Source organism: Aquarana catesbeiana, linkage group LG02 (genome assembly GCF_042186555.1).
Source record: "Aquarana catesbeiana isolate 2022-GZ linkage group LG02, ASM4218655v1, whole genome shotgun sequence".
NCBI classification, from domain to species: Eukaryota; Metazoa; Chordata; class Amphibia; order Anura; family Ranidae; genus Aquarana; species Aquarana catesbeiana.
The window spans coordinates 686,297,222-686,319,893 of record NC_133325.1 but is presented as its reverse complement, the minus strand read 5'-3'; the positions used below and the strand labels follow the sequence as shown (position 1 = coordinate 686,319,893).

The 22,672-nt window shown below is 43.7% G+C and overlaps 1 protein-coding gene across 3 annotated transcripts in view; it reads right to left on the bottom strand.

Moving 5' to 3' along the window:
* The window catches only part of FOXN1 (forkhead box N1), a 134,077-nt gene that overhangs the window by 60,482 nt on the left and 50,923 nt on the right, over positions 1-22,672 (bottom strand). The window lies entirely within an intron of this gene.

The following is a 22,672-nucleotide window of genomic DNA, read 5'->3' as shown; positions in this document are numbered from 1 at the left end:
ATCCTATTATATTGACAAATGGATGAATTTGAAAGACTAATTAAAAAGTCTGTATAGTGGATTTGTTTGTATTTTCTGGCTCTGGCTATTAAGGTGAGGTCTAAGGCACCAATGTTTTAATACTTGTCAACTTTTAATTCAGCTGATATGAAGAAATGCATTCAAATATTATGCATTTATATATTCAGCCAGCAGTTACAGATCTAGTCTCATTTCCACATTTTCCACTTTGTCACTGTTGTTGAAAAAAGCCTTTGTTTACGCCCTGGGCGGAGCGACACGCTTGCGCCACCTCGTGACGTTGTTGATGATTCCAGAAGGACGGGTTTGTCTGAGTGTTTACCGGCCGGCGCACCAGGCATATAGGCGTTTTTTTCTGCTTTACAAATGTAAGTGCGATACTGTGTTTTATTATCTCAATAAATTTTGAAGGTTTTACACTATTGGAGCACTTATATCTTTACATGCCATGCATATCCACCTATGAGCTGGGAATGTTATGAGGAGATTTGAGGTGTAATGAGTTCCATTGGGTGTCTCTGGAGACCACAGTATCACCACTAACGAATCGAGGTTATTGGACGCATCTGATATGCCCTGGACGGCATCCCTTATTACAGGCTTCCCCTGATCCTCTGTACTGGGGGATCACAGGCTTCCGGTAAGCAGTAACCCTCTACTTAATGGTGGTGGACTGTGCACAAGTTCTCCACACAACACCGAAGATTTTACACTTTATGGATGGACAATACAATCACTTTTTATTTTTTAAAGTTCTCGGGTGATACTGTTGTTCTAGGTTTTTTGGACACATTATATCATATGTTTTTATTTTAGCTAATTGTTGATTAAACCATTACTATTGGTCAATTTTTGTTTTGGTGTCATGTTATTTTTGACATTCTTTTCTGTCCATATTAGACATGGTTGCACATACATGGGCATATGATCACATTTTTAAATATTGGGTTAGTGTGTGAGTGTGCACTAATTGGCTGCTGCTGCTGCTGCGGTATAAGGTGTAGGTGCTTTAAATCAATGTATAACATGTGTACCCAGCACTGTCTTCCCATCGACAATATTTTTTCAAAAAATCATAAATATAAATGCAAATAAATTTTAAGTGCCAAAACTATATAAAAGGATAATAAATTAAAAAAACAAAAAAATCAAAAAATGTTCTTTTCATATATTATTGTGCAGTCCTTGTGCAGATGCTTATTCTTATGCCGTGCTGTGCCATGCCATGCCGTGCTCCCCTGCTTATGTGCCCACACTCACCAGATATTGGTGCATATTGCGCAAGATATCCATAGTGTAATACTTTTTTTTGGATTAAAACTCGCTTTCACAGCCAATTAAGAACTTAGAAAAATCTCCTCTTGTATCTGAGCATATACTAATGCTGTCCTAGAATTCAAAGAGCCACGGTTTGCGGTCCAATCAGTAGATATGACGTCACCAGAAGTATCCACCCACCTTTTTTTCCCTTTTTCACCCACTAGAGATTTTTTTCAGTTTTTAATTGGCCGTGAAAGCGAGTTTTTAACCAATAAACAGTATTACACTATGGATATCTTCTGGTTATATTCCCTATGATATAAAGAAGGATCTATCCCCGCCTGTTGGAGAACTACAAGAACAAGCAGATCATCCACTGAGAATATTACCTGATGAGCAATTGCTCTCATAACAGGCGCAATATCCACCAATATCTGGTGAGTGTGGGCACATAAGGAGGGGAGCATGGCACAGCACAGCACGGCATAAGAATAAGCAGCTTCACAAGGACTGCACAATAATATATGAAAAGAACGATGGGAAGACAGCTCTGGGTACACATGTTCTAAGTAACCAACTATTATGTGTGCAACATTGCCAATATACAGTATATATTATTATTATTATTAAACAGGATTTACATAGCGCCAACAGTTTATGCAGCGCTTTACAACATGAGGGCAGACAGTACACTTACAATACAAATCAATACAGGAGGAATCAGAGGGCTCTGCTTGTTAGAGCTTACAATCTAGAAGGAAGGGTCAAGTGGGAACAAAAGGTAATAACTGTGGGGGTGAGCTGATGGAGAAAACAAAAAAAAAAGTTGTTAGGTGTGGGTAGGGTAGGCTTCTCTGAAGAGAAGGGTTTTCAGGGATGTCTAAAAGCTAATAGAGTAGGAGATAAGCGGACAGATTGGAGTAAGGCATTCCGTAGGATTGGAGAGGCTTTGGAAAAGGAGACGAGCATGGGAGGAGGTGATGAGGGAGCTAGAGAGCAGAAGGTCTTGAGAGGAACGAAGAGAACGAGTAGGTTGGTATTTAGAGACTAGGCTAGCGATGTAGCTGGGGGCTAAATTGTGGATGGCTTTGTACGTAGTTGTTAGTATTTTGAATGTAATTCTTTGGCCGACCGGAAGCCAGTGGAGGGATTGACAGAAAGGGGGTAGCAGAGACAGAGTGATTGGTAAGGTGGATGAGTCTGGCAGCAGCATTCATGATGGATTGAAGAGGTGATAGACTATGTAGAGGTAAACCAATGAGATGGGAGTTGCAGTAGTCGAGGCGAGAGATGACCAGCGAGTGAATTAAGAGCTTTGTTGTGTCATTGGTTAGAAAGGGGCGTATTTTAGAGATGTTGATTTATATATATATATTATATATATATATATATTTTTTTTTTTTTTTGCTAGATTGTCTCGGCTGGTTAGAAAATTGAATCCATCTGCTTTTTTTTAAATCCGTGAACAGTAAAAAGATGATAGAGTCTAGATTCACACCTTTGCATTCTTCCTCTTAATGCATTTTTCATAGAAATGCATGTCAACGTACATTTACACATACCTTAATGCATGCATTGAATTACAGTATGCTTTGATGCATTTCCATTGATTTTTGTTTTTGCTTGATGCATTTTAAATTGAAATGGGTAAATCAAGCCTAACTATCCATAAGTGATTTATTAAACTTAAATAAAAAAATGTTAATCTCTTCAGCTATTTCCCCAGGCCTATAGATTCCTGCACATAATACATTTCAAGAACGTGCCTTAAATAATTATTAAATAAAATGAAATTAAAAATATGAAAACGAAACATTTTTGTAGCTGACTTTACTAAAGGACTTTACTAAAGGGGCCCCAGGGAGAAACACTGACTACTATTGGATCTAGTCCTGGCATGTGTAATAAAATGAAGATATGTGTCATTCAAAGTTCAGTAGTTTTTCCACATAAGCATGGTAGTATAACTGTCTCAAGCTAGAATTGTGATTATTAGTTCTTCTGTAATGGTGAGTATATTCTTTTTTAATCTGATAGCATAGCCAGTTACCCAATCTGTTTCCATGATCTGATCCTCCTAGTATGTGTTCACGTTCATTTTCAAAAAAACGTTTTAAACAATGTTGATGCTATCCTGTATGCTCTTTAAGTAGATGTAAGCCCTCAGTGACTATTTTTTATATGTAGCATGTTACCTTAGATGCCAGTGCAAATGCCATGTCTGCTTTTCTTAAAGGGATCCTTTAAAGGAGAAGTCCAGGCAAAACCTAATTAGCGCTAAACCTGCTCTGTGCCACATTCTAAACCTAATCTATCTAACCCTGTAAAGCAAAAATCACTGTACTTACCTATCCTGCAGTCGATCCAGTCCGGTCCCAGCATCAACTGTCATCTGCGGCTTCACTGTGTAAGGGGGTGCAGGAGAGGCATCCGACAACGGAAGCCCCATAGTAAGTCTATGGGTGACGTCCCTTCCTATTCATTTCACAGCTGTTGCAGGTCTTCTCCTGCACACAGCATCCACCCCTTGAGACCTGCCCAGATGGGGTGCAGAATAGGTAAGTACAGCGAGTTTTGCTTTACAGGGTTAGATAGTTAGTTAAGTTTTGCCTGGACTACTCCTTTAATCATTGCAACTGTCTGGCACACATAAGCAATTTTCACTGATACTTCTTATGTAATTTTGATGTGCAGGCAGCCACAGATCTACACTTCTATTTAACACTGGTGTTAGAATGATGAGCAGAGGGCCCTGTGCTGATGAAGGTCTCTTTGGAATGTTGCCTTATAGTACGTCCGGAGACCTTACATGCAGGGCTGACCACACTGCCTGTGGAAAAAAGTTAGGTACAGCTTGTATCTCTAGTTGGATCACCAACTATCTTAATACTAATAGCAGTCTAATGAAGAGATAATGTGATTGTGCATGTATGGGAAATTTTTGCTATACAAAAAATCTTGACCACACACGCGCTTGTGGATGCTTTAAGAGTGAGCCCAAAAACAGCTTCTCTCCCTTTAAAGGTACACTGTATTACTTTACTTACTTGACCATTCTTCCAGAAGCGCATTTGTGAGCTCAGGCACTGATGTTGGAGGAGAAGGCCTAGCTCGCATTCTCCACTCTAGTTCATCCCAAAAGTGTTCTATTGGGTTGAGGTCAGGACTGTGTAAGTCAGTCAAGTTCCTCCACTCCAAACTCGCTCATCCATTTCTTTATGGACCTTGCTTTGTGCTGCGCACTGCTGGGCCTTTAAACTATGCCCTGCAGAAGAAGTAATAACGATTTTTTGGGATAAGCCAGCCCCCTTACTATAAAAAGGGGTGAGGGGCAAAGAGCAGCCATGGTGTCAGTGAATTGAAAGTTGTAGTGAAATCTGACAAACAGCATAGGAAGAGATTAGGGTAATTTAGGAAACTGTACTTTAATTCTGATTGCTAGCTCTCTTACCAATAATCACTATATATAATTTTTTAATATGAGCTACTTTTTTGTCTTAATTTTATTTTATATATATTTTTGCTGCATGGCTTCCCTTTAAAAAAAAATGGGCTTTTGTTTCAGGGGGGTGGTATTTTGAGGTTTTCATTTATTTTGGGGATATATTGGTTCTTAGTGTATGTTGATGATTTTATTTAAAGTGTCAATAAACCCACGTCATAAAAAATATCAATAAATGGTGTATTACATGATGTTCATACTTATTCACTATAAAATTAGTTTTCTGTATTTTGCAAAAAAACTGGTTGATCCTGCTGTTCTATATCTCCCCTCCTGTACCCAATGCAGCTAGGGATTTTGCAGCTGTGGTGGCAACTCTGCACATGCTCAATGTTCAGCGAGTTTCCAGGCTGAGAATTTCCGCCCTATCACAGCTGAGCAGCCCGTGTGACTATAGAGTCACACATGTGGGTGTATACACAGTGGTAAATAATAGCCCACCCCCTCCCTCCTGCATGCTTCTGTAGCTAAACTCAGTGGGGGCAGGATAGTACATGTAGATTATTTTAAGACACAGGCTGGAGGGACGTAACACAGGTTTGATTTCAGGATTTGATTTCAAATATATACTTGTATGCCAATTTAAAACTGTTTATTGATACAAATTATTTATTGTTACTCTGTATTCCAAAGGCTGTTTTTTTTATTTTGAACATGTGACCAGCAGTAGATGACTACAAGCTCCTCCTGCTTATGTTAACCTGCAGACAGGCTAGGAGAGAGCTGGATCATATGAGGGCTGTATATCAATTAGGAAAAAGGTACTTTTTTTTTAATTAAAATAATTACAGTGCCATCATCCATATACAGAAATAGAAAGGACAATGTAAATTAAACAATTAAACAGTGTGTGTATATACACTACATCACACTACACTACATTTGTTCTCAGTATGCTGCACTATTTGAAAGGGAAAAAAATAGTGCAAACCACTTAAACCACCAACCATTTTATCACTTGCATTCAACACACCCTATATTTCAAGAGATAAAATAAAAGTTGACTACTGGCCAATTTTACAGGACTGTATCACCTGCAGTATCATGATTTTTGTAGTGAAACCCCAGCCTGTGTTTTTTGTCTCCAGTGAATTTAGGCCTAGGCTTGTTTTTTTTAAATTGACCTTCTGCTGTTTGTTATCTGTGGTTTCTAAGGCCTGGTTCACACCTATGCATTATTTAGTGCATTTTCAGTTTTGCAGAAACACACTACAGTCCATTTAACATGGTTTCCTATGGGTCCAATTCACATCTGTGCATTTTATGGAAAGGGCCAGGGACCAGCAGGTTGTGTTTCTGGTTCCATAGTCTTCAATGGATCAAAAATGTGTATTGAAAAATGCGAAATGCACCTGGAATATGCATCAACTGCAACCTGCATAGATGTAAACCAGGCCTAAATCAGCTGGCTGTATTTTTTTCTCTAGCATATTTTCACCAATTCTACCTCATTAACCACTTGCCGACCAGCCGCCGTCATTATACTGGGGCAGGTCAGCACGATGCCACGAACCATAGTAGCTGTACGTCAGTCTCTTTAAGCGGGATAGCAGGCACCCGCACGCCACTGCACTCCGGGGGTACTGATGCAATTGGCCGGCGGTCGCGATGACGCGCGGCCATGAGCGATCACGGGCACGAGTGCCAGAACAGGGACGTGTGTGTGTAAACACACAAATTCCGGTTCTGTGAGGAGAGGAGAGACAGATTATGAGTTCCTACTAGCTAGGGACAATGATCTGTCATTTCCTCCAGTCACTCCCATCCCCCTACAGTTAGAACACACGTAGGGAACACAGTTAACCCCTTGATCGCCCCCCTAGTGTTAACCCCTTCTCTGCCAGTGACATTTACACAGTAATCAGTGCATTTTTATAGCACTGATCACTGTATAATTGTCAATGGTCCCAAAAATGTGTCAAAAGTATCCAATCTGTCCGCCATTATGTCAAAGTCCCGATAAAAATCGCTGATCGGGGGCGTGGCCGGATGTTGGGCTGAACAGAAGCGTGGGTGATTAGTTCCTGCCATCCTGATCCATTATCCTGGTTTTTGGACTCCAGCGGACCTGCCTTGCACCCCTCATAGCCTCCCAGCTTGTGGGAACGCTGCTTGGACTCACCAGCACAGCGCTTCTCATACCTGCAGCTGCCTGGAGGACGGACCGCGGCTCCGGCCTAGTTCCCGGAGCTGCGGCCATCTTGCCTCACCCGGCGGCGGCCTCAGCAAGATCTCCTGGCCTCCCTGAACTGTCCTGGGCCCGATCGCCCCCTGTTGTAGCCATCCGACCGCTCGGGGCCACCTCCGGCGGCGTTTCCTCCTCATTTTGCGGCTGCCTGAGGGACGGATCGCGGCTCCGGTCTGCATTCCGGGGCGGTGGCCATCTTGGTGCACCCAGGGACAGCCCAAACAAGTGCTTCTGGCCCCCCCTGCACATCTTAAGCTCGGTTACATATAGCTGCTGCCGGCCGCATCATCCGGGCTGTCATTGCGGTGCCCACTCGCCCTGTGGCTGCCTGTGGGAAGGGCTGGGGCTCTGGCCTAATTCTCGGCGGCCATCTTGCTTCACCCTGTGCAGGCCTCGGCGGATTCTCAGGGATCCTCAGACAACCTTGAGCCCAGGTTTCTCTGCCCACAGCCATCAGGACCTCACAGCTGGCCAGCTGCTGCTTTCTGGACCCAGTGTGTCATTCTAACTGAACGGCCAGGGGGGGAGATTGAGGATCCGGCCTGGTAAGAGGCGGCCATCTTGGTACACCAGTGATCACCTGTGGCTCTCCTGTCCCCTTGGCACCTCTGTGACTGTGATCCATCTCCATCCTGGTGCATATTCAGCAGCTCTGCTCAGCAAATACCTTCCTCCGGTCTGGGGGGCCCCCCCGGTCCTTCCGATGACCGGGAAACGGCAATCGGCAAAGAAGGCAGCTACCTCCATCTCCCGGATCTCGCCACCAAACACACGTGCTACAGCCGCCTTGCCTATAGCACCATCCTCCCCGGCCTCTGTAGCGGTACAAACAGACACCTTGATGGCGGCACTTAGGGCCTCGGGTCAAGAGGGGCCCCCGACGGTCATGGAGGAAGCGTCGGAGCGGCTGGGTGAGGGGTCCACCGCAATGATACTGGCGGCCATCGCAGATAGTAAGTCATCCGTGGAGGGGAAAATAGATACCCTGACGATCGAATGTGGGCTGATAAGGCAGGATATGGACAAAATTAGGGGCCGTTTAACAGAAACTGAGCAGCGCATTTCTACAGTGGAGGACGTGGCAGCCTCCACGGCACAATCGGTGGTGGAGCTGCAGCAGCAGGTTAAAACTCTAATGGCCCGTTCAGAAGATGCAGAAAACCGCCTCAGGCGCAATAATGTCCGGGTGGTAGGGCTCCCTGAGGGTGAAGAGGGCGCCAACCCTGTGGAGTTTGCGGAGGCCTTTTTCAAAAAGCTCCTGGGACTGCAGCATCTGTCTCCTGTCTATGTCGTGGAGCGGGCTCATAGGGTGCCCGCGGGCCGGAGACCGACGGGAGTGTGGCCGCGTGCATTTCTTGTGCGCCTGCTGAATTTCAGGGATAGAGATATGATCCTGGCGGAAGCCCGCAAGCACCCTGAATTGAAACATGAAAATGCTGTCATCCATTTGTATCCTGATTTTTCGCCAGAACTGCAAAAGAAAAGACACTCCTTTACAGATATCCGCAGACGCCTGAGGGAGAAGGGTCTGATTTATAACATGCTGTATCCTAGCCGTCTAAAAGTACTTCATCGTGGAGCTGCAAAGGTCTTCGAGTCCCCTGCGGAGGTGGCTGAGTGGCTGGATGCCATTGCCTAATGCTGGGACCTGGTGGCGGAATCTGTCTCACGGAAACATGTAGATCGGGTCCAGAAGATACTTACCTTAATGTGGTATTAATGCTGAGAGTGGTGATTCCCGCTGATGCGGCACCTTTCTGGAATCCTGTTGTCCCAAAACAGTGTTTCTTTTTGTCCCCCTAGCGGTCTGCAATGGGAGACAATCTCTGGAACTTGCCATCCGTGCACTGCAGGAGCTTCAGGTACTGTTCTAAATGTTTGCACTACCTACAAGTCTTCCCGAACCCCCTTTTTTGAGTGGATAGACTCTTGGAACATTCCACCTTTTGCTCACTAAGTTGATGGGAATAAAGTTTCTCCGGCGGTTTTGCTCTTTTTTTGGTTCTGTTCGCCTGGAGCAAACAGGGAGTTGGGTTCTTAAAATGTTTTTTTCTGTGACTTCACTTTTTTTATTAATTTTTGCAAGTCCGTTTTTATTTTTTTCTCTTTTATGTTTTTTGTTGAGAAAAGATGACTGTTTTCTATGCTTCCCTCGGTGGCCCGTCTCACTGGTGCGACCACATGAGGAGGTAAATTGCCCATTAAGATAAATGCTGTCCATCTGTAGTGCTGTGGTGCTTTACTGCTCTCTGTGCCGGGTCCCTCCCCATTGACCTCCCCAGTTTATGGGACAACTCCTGTCCTTATCCAATACCTAGCTCCACTCTATGAGTGACCTCAAAATAATCTTGTGGAATGTCCGCGGATTAAATTCCAAATTTAAACGTTCATTGGTCCTCCAGTACCTCAAATCCTTGAATCCCCATATTATCCTCCTGCAGGAAGCCCACCTAGAGGGTAACAAAATTTTATCCCTGAACAGGAACTGGGTACAGAGAGCCATACATTCTACGCACTCCTCTTATGCCAGGGGAGTGGCTATTTTAATACATAAAAACTTACCATGTGTTATAGAACATGTAATAACAGATCCCTATGGGAGATATGCAATTGTGGTCCTTGCCATTGAATCTCAGTTATTGGCAATAGCGAATGTATATGTTCCACCCCCCTTCAAAAACGAGGTTCTGTACCTGGTTTTAGAGAAGATTGCCACCTTTGGCCCATTAAAAGTGCTAGTGGCGGGCGATTTTAATAACATCCTAGACTATGGGCTGGACACCTCTAACCCGACTCGGGTGCGGAATCTAGAACTGGGTCACTGGGAAGACACGGCGGCGTTGGAGGAGGTGTGGAGGTGGAAACATCCTGGTGAGCGCAGTTATTCTTACCTTTCCCACGTCAGTACCTCCTCATCCCGTCTTGATCTGGCTTTTGCTAATTCAGCACTGCTGCCACAGATTGTGGAAGCCGTTTACCTGGCGGGGGGGCTTTCAGATCATACCCCCTTACAGGTAATTTTGAGCCGATCAACAGGCAATAGTCGTAGGAGTTGGAGGCTACATCCGGGATGGGTGAGTGAGCCATCGGTTGAGGCATTGGTCTCCCCACACATACAGGAATACTGGGACAACAATGAAGGTTCAGCAGATGGGCTCACGGTTTGTGATGCGTTCAAGGCATCCATCCGTGGGGTATATATATCTGCCATTAAAGCCGCTAGGGTGGAGAAAAATTCAGAGTCGGAGATGCTTCAGGCCCGTGAACTACGCTGTGCGAAGCTCCATGCTAATGCGCCCTCTTCCTCCACCCTGGCGGAGTTACAGATGGCCAGAAGGGCCTTGTTGGTCCATTTTCAAACTCATACACAATGTACATTTAAGAGAAGGGCTGAGGAGCTATTTGAAAAAGGGGATAAGAATGGGAAGCTGTTGGCCTACTTGGCGGCAGACACCCAAACACACACAGCTATCCCGTGCATTTATTCAGCTGGAGGTAATCTAGTGAGAGATGGAGAGGGTATTATGCAGGCTTTTGTGTCGTACTACTCAGAGTTATATACTGCTATACCCAAATATGATGACCAAGTGCTAATGGATCTGTTGGGCTCCCTTCGGATCCCGAAGCTGCCGGGGGAGGTGGCGGGGAGTTGGAAGCTCCTTTTACTCCTAAGGAATTGGCTTCGGCCATTGCCTCCTTCCCCAATGGTAAAGCTCCGGGTCCGGATGGGATACCAGCAGAATGGTACAAAACTTATATGGAGCTGCTGTCTCCCAGACTCTTGCAACTTTATGGAGAATGCTTTGAAACAGGGAAACTGCCACTCTCGATGTATGAGGCTCATGTGGTGTTACTGCCCAAGCCTGATAAAGACCTTCTTCAATGCTCCTCCTACAGGCCCATAGCACTGTTAAACATGAACCTCAAAATTTTGACCAAAATGATTGCCAATAGATTGATGAAGATTCTAGAGCACTTGATATCACCAGATCAAACAGGGTTTATGCCCAACAAAGCAACTGACATTAACATCCGCAGAGTATACACCCACACGCAAATAGATGAGGAGATATCTTCTGGAGGGGCTCTGGTGTTTTTCGATCTGGAAAAGGCATTTGACTCCATAGATTGGGGATATATGACCCAGGTACTTCAACGCATGGGATTTGGTCCTATATTCCTCAAATGGATATCGATGCTCTATGAGCAGCCGGTGGCAGCACTGCGCCTTAATGGAGAGGTGTCTGACAATTTTCCAGTATCCAGAGGCACCAGGCAAGGGTGTCCATTGTCACCGGGCTTATTTGCGTTGGTCATGGAACCTCTGGCGATTGCACTGCGCTCCTCCTCACAAATTCAGGGTATTGGGGTGGGTACTCTTACCGAGACTACAGCCCTTTACGCAGACGACCTAGTCCTTTTCATTAGAGATACTGGACCTTCTCTACAGGTTGCACTGGCGCTACTGGAGCGATTTACCGGGGTTTCTGGACTCCGGGTCAATTGGAATAAATCTAAGATACTTCCGCTACGTTTTCACCGGGCGAATAGACAGGCAGAACCAGGTAATCCCTTGCAATGGGTAACACAAATTAAATACCTAGGTCTTCAAATTACGAATTCAGTGACGGAATTCATTAGTCTTAATGTGTCCCCATTACTAGACATCATCTCTAAAAAATTACATTCCTGGAAAAATCTTCCATTGTCACTTATTGGGAAGATAAATCTGCTCAAAATGAAAATATTACCATTACTCCTGTATACCCTTAGAAATTCTCCGGTGTGGATACCAAAAACAGTTTTCAAGTCAATAGACAGTATGATCTCTTCCTTTCTGTGGCAGGGAGGAGTCCCCCGCATTAAACTGACCATTTTGCAGCAGCTGTGGGGGGAGGGAGGCCTAGCGGTACCAAATTTCCAAAAATATTTTTTAGCCGGCCAATTAACGGTGGCACACCGTTGGTTGACCACGCCTTCGGATGACGCTGCTGTGTCGTTGGAGGCGGCATGTGTGGGTTCATATGAAGCACTATCCCACTTGGTATATAGGGGTTTACGGGCTCCCTACTCTCTGACGCCCTCCATGCGCTCTGTAATTAGGGCATGGTCCATGACTCAGGGGCTCCGGCCTTCTAGTCCTAATAAATTTTCTCCAAATCTCCCCTTGTGGAGGAATCCTAGTCTGCCGCACTTCTTCGACTACCCGGATCCCATAGTGTGGACAAAATACGGAATTAAGACACTAAATCACATTGTAGTGAATGGCACCCTAATGTCCTTCGACGTGTTGAAATCGTGTTATGAACTACCAAACTCGCATTTTTTCCGGTACATTCAATTAAGGCATGCCTTTCAATCCCAATTTGGAGGAGAACCTCTTGACCTTGAGCCCAGTGATCTAGAACTGCTGACCCACAGTGACTCGTTGTCTAAACCAGTTTCCAGCATATACAGAGATCTCTTTCAGGAAACAACAAAACTGTTAGAACCCTGCAGACAAGCGTGGGAGGCTGTGACCTCGGGGTTGGATAGAGATGACTGGGATGATGTATGGGGAATTGCAATTCAGACTTTGGTCTCCACTAGGGACAGACTAATTCACTTTAAATTCCTGCATAGGATTTATCTGACCCCAGCCAGACTTGCTAGGATGTTTGGGAACCAGCATTCATCTTGCTGGAGGTGCTCCACGCCGCTAGCGAATTTTATGCATATCTTTTGGGAATGCCTACAGGTCAAGGCAAACTGGCAAGATGTAGCAGGCTGCATAAGGTCGGTCACCTCTATTTCGATTCCCATGACAGTTGAGGTATGCCTACTGCATTTGGTGGAGCCCCTAGCTACTACCAGGGCTATTAGAACTCTTCTTACTTTATTGTTGTTTTATGCCAAAAAAGAGGATTATTCTCTCCTGGAAGAGTTCCTAAGCCCCAACCTTGGAGTCCTGGAAGGCATTGGTTAACAAGGCAGTACCATTTTATAAAGCCACTTATTTGAGTAGGGGGGCACTGACCAAATTTGACAAAGTGTGGTGTGGTTGGATGGCATCGGTGGATACGGTGTCAGACTAATTACAGATAACTTATCGCTATTGATATTGGTGTATGAGGCCACAAAGGAGGATGTATATGACTAACATACAGGAGCAATATTGATAATTCTGCATTAGGACATCTGGTCACTTGTAGGGGGGAGAGTTACTTATCCATGCAAAATTCTTAGTACTGGGGGGTGGGGGCCGGGTCATGCTTTCTGTAATTAGCATCAAGACTCAAGTTGTTAGACAATGAGGGTGCGGTGTCTCCTAGTGCCTTCCTCCAATCTGGAGGCCAACTTGGACAGTATATATCTGGGCAAAAGCTTTGTTGTTTGGGGGGGAGGGAGGGGGGATTTCTAAACTTATGTATGTGTTTTTGTATGTAAATGTCCACCGGCAATTGTGTTATAGTTGGTGGCTGTCGGCCGTATGTGGCCTGTTGTTATTTGTATGCCTTTAAAAATGAATAAAAAAGAATTTCCAAAAAAAAAAAATACCGCCATTATTAGTAAAAAAAAAATAATAATAATAAAAATGCCATAAATCTTTTCCCTATTTTGTAGACACGATAACTTTTGTGCAAACAAATCAATATACGCTTATTGTGATTTTTATTACCAAAAATATGTAGAAGAATGCATATTGGCCTAAACTGAGGAAAAAAATTGCTTTTTTTTTAAATAATTGGGGATATTTATTATAGCAAAAAGTACAAAATATTGTGTTTTTTTTCTAAATTGTCGCTCTTTTTTTGTTTATAGCGCAAAAAATAAAAACTGCAGAGATAATCAAATACCACCAAAAGAAAGCTCTATTTGTGGGAAAAAAAAGGACATCAATTTTGTTTGGGTACAGCGTCACACGACCGGGTAATTGTCAGTTAAAGTGATGCAGTGCTGTATCACAAAAAATGTCCTGGTAATTAAGCCGCCAAATCTTCTGGGGCTGAAGTGATTAAAATGCGCTGTAGCTGGCTGGCTATTTTTACACTGATGTTTTATCCGTGGTCTCTGAATTCTTTATAAAACTTTAATAGAAATTGGCCAGTGGCAGGACAGTTTTATATCAGTGAGAAAAAAGATTACCACAGCAAACTACACATTTCTATGTGCCAGTAAAAGTGGGCCAATTACCATTTGATGAAAAAGCATGTTTAGCTTCTAAAACTGCCAGAAAAAAAAAAGCTTTTTTTTCAAACTAAAATGAGATAAATTGGTGTGTTGCTGTATGAAAGCCAAGCTATTTGTACAAAAAAAGAAATCAAATTTCACAGCCAAATATATGATATGCTGTCAGTGTACAAAATTGCTGAGACTGTCCGTGAAAATCATACTGTTCTGTAACACCACTAATAGCTTTAAAGTATCCCCCAACCCAACATCTTATTTAAAGGATGTATTCCTTTGTTTCCCTTGAAGCCTCATGAAAGGACCCTCTTCCAGTTTTATTGCACTGGTACATGGCCCAGCTTCCAGTGCCTTTTTGAGTATTTTGCCTATCGTGCCCTAAAATGGCCAGAATTCAACAACAAGATGCGTGCCCCCCCCAGACATCAGTGGGATTTGCCTCCAAGTTTGAGTTCAATACATTTTAAACAAGGTTCACTGAAGGTTCACTGAACCCAAACCTGGCTAGATTTGAACATGACCACCAAACATGCACTGCAACCTGTGGAATCAATAATCCATGTTATCCCTATGAGTTCTATGAAAAATATATGCCGGCAAGTTACTCAACAAATGAATGCCTACCCATAGATGCGATATATATTTTTTGAGTGAAAAAAGATAATATCACTTTATACAAATATTTATTCATAATGTACAGTAAATAGCAAATGCTAGAAAATATTAGAGAATAAAATAATAAATAAATAGTATTTATTTTGATAAGTAATTTCTATACACACTTGATAGAAATGTTATGCCCATGTATTTAGCGATGCTAAAATAGGTTTCATGCAAATTCAAACACAACGAATATAAAAAATATTTAATAATATATGAAGGTTACATGAGACCATAGCTGCAAGGGCTATTTGATTGCACAGTCGTGTGATGGATTTTAAAACATCTGTCACAAAACTATTTACCACCTTCAGCCATATTCAATAGCATATCACACACCAGACTACAGTATGCTACTACTGCCATTATACCAACATTAGTTGTACTTGACAGTCAACCAGATGCTGGTAAATTGGAAAAAGATAAAGTGATGCCAAAGTCTATTTTTTTTTTCTTTAAAAATAACAAACATGTTATACTTACCTGCTCTGTGCAGTGGTTTTTCACAGAGCAGCCAGGATCCTCCTCTTCTCTGGTCTTTCATCGGAGCTCCTAACGTAATATTTCCCACTGTAATGACCACCGGCTGGAAACCGTAGACAATCAAAATGTAGAAATGTCATCAGCACACCAAGGATTCCTCAGAAGGGTCCAAAGCTTTATTCATATGGTCACACGGTACACATATGGCAATGTTTCGCAGCTACGCAGGACCCCTTACATTCAGTTTAAATATATGACATAACTGCCAAGAGTAAAGATGTAATCGTTAAAAAATAGCAATCAGAAACTACATAAAGCATTACTCCTCTGGAGAAAGATGATGGTCACTTTTAAAGTTAAAAATGTATATGTATTATAAACGAACCTGCTGGTTATATCCAGCCGCAGGGCGTATAATCCCGGAATATTGTGTTTTCATGTTGCCTATCTGCAGGGAGGTGTTTCACTCACCCCCCAATTCTGTGCATGCTGAGGCGCTCACACAGTAGTGGTAAGTAGTTTAATGCTGCAGCAGCTGCCAAAATGGATAGAAGATGGGACCGTACCGAAGGGAGGTTAGAGCCATCTAGTGTATGAAAAAAGAAAGTGCTAGTGCTGTCTGGGTAGGCAAAATATACAGACAAGAATGCGGGAAAGGATAACAAAAGAGGAAGAACTACAGAGAAATTGAAAGAGCAAAAAAAAAAGAATATATGAGAATTAAGTGTAACAAGAGGGGAAAAAACTGAAAAAAAAAAGAAAAATTAATAAAAAATAAAAAGGAAAGAAAAGAAAAACAGAACCTGAAAAAGAATAAAAATAAAATAAAAAATAAAAAAGATTTGAAAAAAACAGAATAGAAATGAGGAGATAACAGGAGTCCAAAGAAGACAGAAAGGGAAAAAATGTAAGAGAATAAATGTAAGAGGAAAAAAACGTAAGAAAAAAGGGATGGGGGGCAGAGAGTAAACAAAACCTGGTAAATTAACAAATAGAAATAGGAAGGATAGGCACTATTTACAAAGTTCAGTCCTTAATTCGTCCAATAACAAATCCTCTCTCATCAAGGAAGCAGGTGAAGGACAAATTAGAGTTGAGGCTCTTGGGTTGTATGGTATTTAACGTGTAAATCCAGTAAGCCTCTCTGCGTAAGGGAAGGCAGTTGTGGACAACCCCTCTTACCAGACGATCAACACGTTCTACTACCATGCCTCTAAGTTCATGTACCTGATGTTTTTTGTCACAAAATGTAGAGCCACTGGTTTGCTGAGGACAAACTAGCCAAGGCAGTCCTGATGTCACTCCTGTGTCTCTGAAATCTCCGCTTAAAGGGGCCAATAGTCTTAGCAATGTATATCAGTGAACATGGGCATTTCAAAAGGTTTACACAATATTCAGTGTTACAGTTAACATGATTGCGTATCTGGTAAGGCTTGCCACTATGAGGATGTGCAAAAATTTCTCCACATATTAAGGAGTTGCAGATGTTACAGTTATAACACCTGTAACAGCTCCGTTTCTGTGACAGTCTGGTGACCGATTTAGCATACTTTGATCTGGGGTCTGCCTGGACTAATAAGTCCCATAAGACTTTCCACATTTGTGAACAAGTAATAGCAGGTTCTTCAGATCAGTCATCAGGGTATCATCAGCTTTAAGAATGTCAAGGTTCTGTGTGGTTGCATGTCTGATCCGGTCTGATTCACAGTTGAACCTGTTTGAACAGCGGCCCTGTTTTAGAGGTCCTACAGCTGGCCGTGGTGGCTCTAGTCAGGGCTTGGTCTAATACCGAAGTGACATACCCATGTTTTAAAAATGTTTGATACATAATCTCCAGCTGACGTTTTTTTTGTCACCTCTGGAGCAGATGCGTAGGACTCTGTTGAACTGGGGGATAGGTAGGCTGTTTAAAAGTTACTTGGGATGCACACTCCTGTAGTGGAGCAAGGTGTTTCTGTCTGTTGGTTTTGAAAAATTTGTAGTAATGAGTGACCCATCTACATTCTTGATCATTACATCAAGATAGGTGATGTTATGTATAGAAATCTCTGGATTGAAAACAATGCCGAAAATCCCATTCAAATAATTAACAAATGCCAAGAAGTCCAGTTCACTGCCATCCCAAACCAGGAAAATATCACCTATGTATCTAAACCAGCACCTAAATGGTCAGAAAACAGTGGATGCATAAATGTCACATTCCTCCATGTATCCAACGAATACATTTGCAAACAAGGGGGCTGCGGAGCTGTCTATAGCTATGCCATGTATCAGGGTGTATTTTGTACCCTCAAACGTAAAAAAAAATATTTTCCAATACAAAATGTAAACATTTGACCAAAAATTCAACCGATGGATTCCAGACATTCGATCTAGATAGGAAATCTTTTACTGCTGCTAAACTGGCTGCATTGGCTATGCTGGTGTATAGAAATGATATATCCATGATTGCAAGTTGCCAATTATAATTGAACATCAAGAATCTCACCAATTTTGTCCGGAGCTCCTGGCCCCTACTTCCTGTCGAGTGCTCCCACAGCAAGCAGCTTGCTATGGGGCACCCTAGCCGAGCCGCACCTCAGTGTGTCCATTCAGACACGGAGCCCCTGTTCGGCCCCGCCTCTCTCTCTCCTCATTGGCTAACTGACTTTGATTAACAGCAGTGGGAGTCAATGGCACCGCTGCTGTGTCTCAGCCACTCAGGAGGGAGAGACCCGGACAGCGGAGGCACTCATGCACCATTTTTGATGTGAATATAAGATTTTTCAGAATATATACTATATGGTGTCCCCATTATACTCTTTCATCACATTTTCGGTCTCCATGACATGACCAGGATGGTGTATAAGGTGAACTTGGCGTTTATTATAATCTGGGTGTATTTGGTCTATTCAAAAATGGCCACCAATTACACGGTATTAGGTGGCCTAGATACCGCATACTATATAATCCCAGTAAGTGTAATAAGATGGTGTCTCTTCTGATGAGTCGGTATGATGAAACGCGCAAGACGGAGGTTCTAGCGTCATTGTGTTACTTCCTGCTGGGTCCGTGGGACGCAGAGACATCCTGGACTTCCTGTTTGTCACACTTTTCAAACACTGAACAAATGTAAGTGCATTTCCGCTTATGCAATGGAATAAAAGACGTAAAACAGTATTGTGCTATGGGATGTCATTTCTTTCCACATATTACTGAGGAGAAGGAGAAAATTGACTAAAGGAGAGGAATGCCCAGTGGATCTGGGTCCTGGTATACAGCAGATTAGCTGTGAAGGCGAGATACCCCCTTGCTTGAGGGGATCACCTTTTGGTGAGTGCAATAGTATAAGAGGAGCACAGAGTGGAGCACCTGCACTGGATGTGTTACAAGCATGGATAAAAGAGAACCTGTCACTTTACTTGGAAAATCCTTTTTTATGATCATGGACTATTTACACTAAGATTTGATGGTTTCAAATTGGAGGGTTACACCCACCACCACAGATTTTTATATTTAACAGTTTTAAGTACGTGTCACTTTATTGAACCGGTTGTGATATGCAAGTACGGAATTTGGTTTGCACATATTATAGAATGGTTTAATAATAGATTGAATATTGTTATTGGGTGACAGTCAGGAAGGGTAGAGCGGGAAGTGCCAGGGAGGCCGATCCAGGCCTGGAACATCCCAATAAGTACGCTCCATTGAGTGACATTGGTGAAACCTGTCAGGGACCAGCTCTCCTAGCTGCTGGGGGAAGAACTCCTCCTGTAAGTGTGGGGGGGAAGCAAAAGGAAAGACAGATTCTGGTGGTAGGGGACTCAATTCTTAGAAGGACAGAGAGGCAAATCTATAACAAAGACCTGAAGCACCGAACAGTATGTTGTCTACCGGGCGCTCGGGTTCGGCACATCACGGATCTGGTGGACAGACTACTGGGAGGGGCTGGGGAAGACCCAGCTGTCATGGTGAACGTTGGCACCAATGACAAAGTCAGAGGCAGATGGAGTGTCCTAAAGAATGATTTTAGGGACTTAGGAGCTAAATTGAGGAAAAGAACCTCCAAGGTAGTATTCTCAGGAATACTCCTGGTACATCGAGCCACACCAGACAGGCAGAGGGAGATTAGGGAAGTAAACAAGTGGCTGAAGAGCTGGTGTAGTAAGGAGGGGTTTTGGTTCCTGGAGGACTGGGCCGACTTCTCAGTCGATAACCGGTAGGGTTGTCCCGATGCCGATACTAGTATCGGCACCGATACTGAGCATTTGCCCAAGTACTTGTACTCGGGCAAATGCTCCCGATACTTCACCCGATACCTGGAAGTCAGCTGTGATCGGCGCGTGGGGGAGATACAAGATTCTCCCCCAGTGGCTTTCAGCTGCTTTAGTGACATACAGCGGTGATCGCTCACCGCTGACTGTCACTGCATCCTCCTCCATGCCCCCTCCGTTCCTCTGTGCCTCTCCGCTGTCCCCCTCCGTTCCTCTCTCCTTCTCTGTGCCTCTCCGCTGTCCCCTCCGTTCCTCTCTCCTTTTCTGTCCCCCTTCGCTGTCCCCTCCGTTCCTCTCTCCTCCTCTGTGCCTCTCCGCTGTCCCTTCCGTTACCCCTCTCCTTCTCTGTCCCCTCTGTTCTCCCCCTCCGTTCCGCCGTCCTCCTCCTCCTTCCTTTGTGTATGGACAGAGTCAGCTGACTCTGTCCATTCACATAACTAAAACATTGTAATCTCCTGTGATTACGATGTGTCAGTTTATGAATGGAGAGGAGCCGCTGTCTTCTCTGAGGCTGAGGCTGCAGAGAAAGGGACTGGGGAATCTCTATCCTCTGCCTCAAGGGGGAGATATCAGAGGTCTGTTAAGACTCCTGATATCTCACCAAAGCCCCCCAACAGGGCTGATTAAAAAAAAACAAAAAAAAACACACATATTGCAATAAAGAATAAAAAACAATTATTGTAAAAAATAAAAATTGTAAATTAAAAAAAAAAAAACACACACACATACACCGTTCACCCCCCCCCCCCCCCCCCCCCAAAAAAAAGAGCACTGTTAAGAAAAAAAAAAAAAAAAACCACTGTCACGTGACATAAAAAAAAAAAGTATGGGTACTTGTACTCGGTCCTAAAAAAGTGGTATCGGGACAACCCTAATAACCGGTACTATAGAAGGGACGGACTGCACCTAAATGAGGAGGGTGCAGATCAGCTGGGAATGAAGATGGCCAAAAGGTTAGAGGGGTTGTTAAACTAGGTGATGGGGGGGGAGGGTCCAGAGGTAGAGCTAGTCAGTGGGATATTCCAGAGGGTAGTATTGGGGGCATTAGTGGTAGGTTGACCAAAGCACATAAACCCAAGATAAGTATAGTAGCAAGTCCTAGTTGCAATCTCGGAACACCCAATAAGAGGATAATATGGCCATATTATCCTCTTATTGGGTGTTCCGAGATTGCAACTAGGACTTGCTACTATACTTATCTTGGGTTTATGTGCTTTGGTCAACCTACCACTAATGCCCCCATTGGCATGGACCATATGGTGAGTAGATGGATTGAAAACTGTCTACAAGGGCGAGTTCAGAGGGTGGTGATAAATGGGGAGTACTCGGAATGGTCAGGGTGGGTAGTGGGGGTCCCCCAGGGTTCAGTGCTGGGACCAATCCTATTTAATTTGTTCATAAACGACCTGGAGGATGGGGTAAACAGTTCAATCTCTGTATTTGCAGGCGATACTAAGCTAAGCAGGGCAATAACTTATCTGCAGGATGTAGAAACCTTGCAAAAAGATTTGAACAAATTAATGGGGTGGGCAACTACATGGCAAATTAGGTTCAATGTAGAAAAATGTAAAATAATGCATTTGGGTGGTAAAAATATGAATGCAATCTATACACTGGGGGGAGAACCTCTGGGGGAAACTAGGACGGAAAAGTACCTGGGGGTCCTAGTAGATGATAGGCTCAACAATGGTATGCAATACCAAGTTGCTGCTAACAAAGCAAACAGAATACTGGCATGCATTAAAAAGGGGATCAAGTCCAGAGATAAAACGATTCTCCCGCTCTACAAGACTCTGGTCCCACCACACCTAGAGTATGCTGTTCAGTTCTGGGCACCAGTCCTCAGGAAGGATGTACTGGAAATGGAGCGAGTACAAAGAAGGGCAACAAAGCTAATAAAGGGTCTGGAGGATGTTAGTTATGAGGAAAGGTTGCGAGCACTGAACTTGTTCTCTCTGGAGAAGAGACGCTTGAGAGGGGATATGATTTCAATATACAAATACCATACTGGTGACCCCACAATAGGGATAAAACCTTTTCGCAGAAGGGTGTTTAACAAGACTCGTGGCCACTCATTAAAATTAGAAGAAAAGAGGTTTAACCTTAAACTACGTAGAGGGTTCTTTACTGTAAGAGCGGCAAGGATGTGGAGTTCCCTTCCACAGGCGGTGGTCTCAGCGGGAGGCATTGATAGTTTCAAGAAACTATTAGATATGCACCAGAACGGCCGCAACATATAGGGATATACAATGGTAATACTTACATATAATCACACACATAGGTTGGACTTGATGGACTTGTCTGGACTGTGTCATTTTTCAACCTCACCAACTATGTAACTATGTTATAATAAATGTGAAAACACAGAACACTAAAGCACTTGTTTGTATATTGTTTATTTCAAATTAAAGGGAAACACACGTTTATATATACGAGCAGCGCCATACCCACTACCCTTTTACCCTCTCATGCACATCGCTGGATCAATATGGGGCTCAGGTAAATATTAGGGGGGGCTGCGGCACACAGAAGGTTTTTTATCTTAATGCATAGAATGTATTAAGATAAAAAACCTTCTGCCTTTAAAACCACTTTAATGAGTCTTGCTATTGCAATGGGACCTGCTTACAAGGGCAGAGATGAGTTATGGGGAAGACTGCTGTGGCCCTGCATACTATTTGTTTACATTGTATCAGTGTTTACATTGTATCAGTGTTCATTAGTGCCACCTCATCAGTGCCCACCAGTGCAGCCTATCAGTGCCCACCAGTGCAGCCTATCAGTGTCCATCAGTGCAGCCTATCAGTGTCCATCAGTGCCACCTCATCAGTGCCCACCAGTGCAGCCCATCAATGCCAGCTCATTAGTGCCCACCAGTGCAGCTGCCCACCAGTGCAGATCATCATTGCAACCCATTAGTGTCCATTAGTGCTGCCTCATCAGTGCCTACCAGTGCAGCCCATCAGTGTCCATCAGTGTCACCTCATCAGTGCCTACCAGTGCAGTCCACCAGCGCAGCCTCAGTGCCCACCAGCGGAGCTCTCCTGGCTCTGTCCCACTTCCTTCCCTGGCCACAGACAGAAGACAGAGCAGCCCGATTGGCTGTACTTGAGACTTGTTTTTGTCATTTTGCTTTTT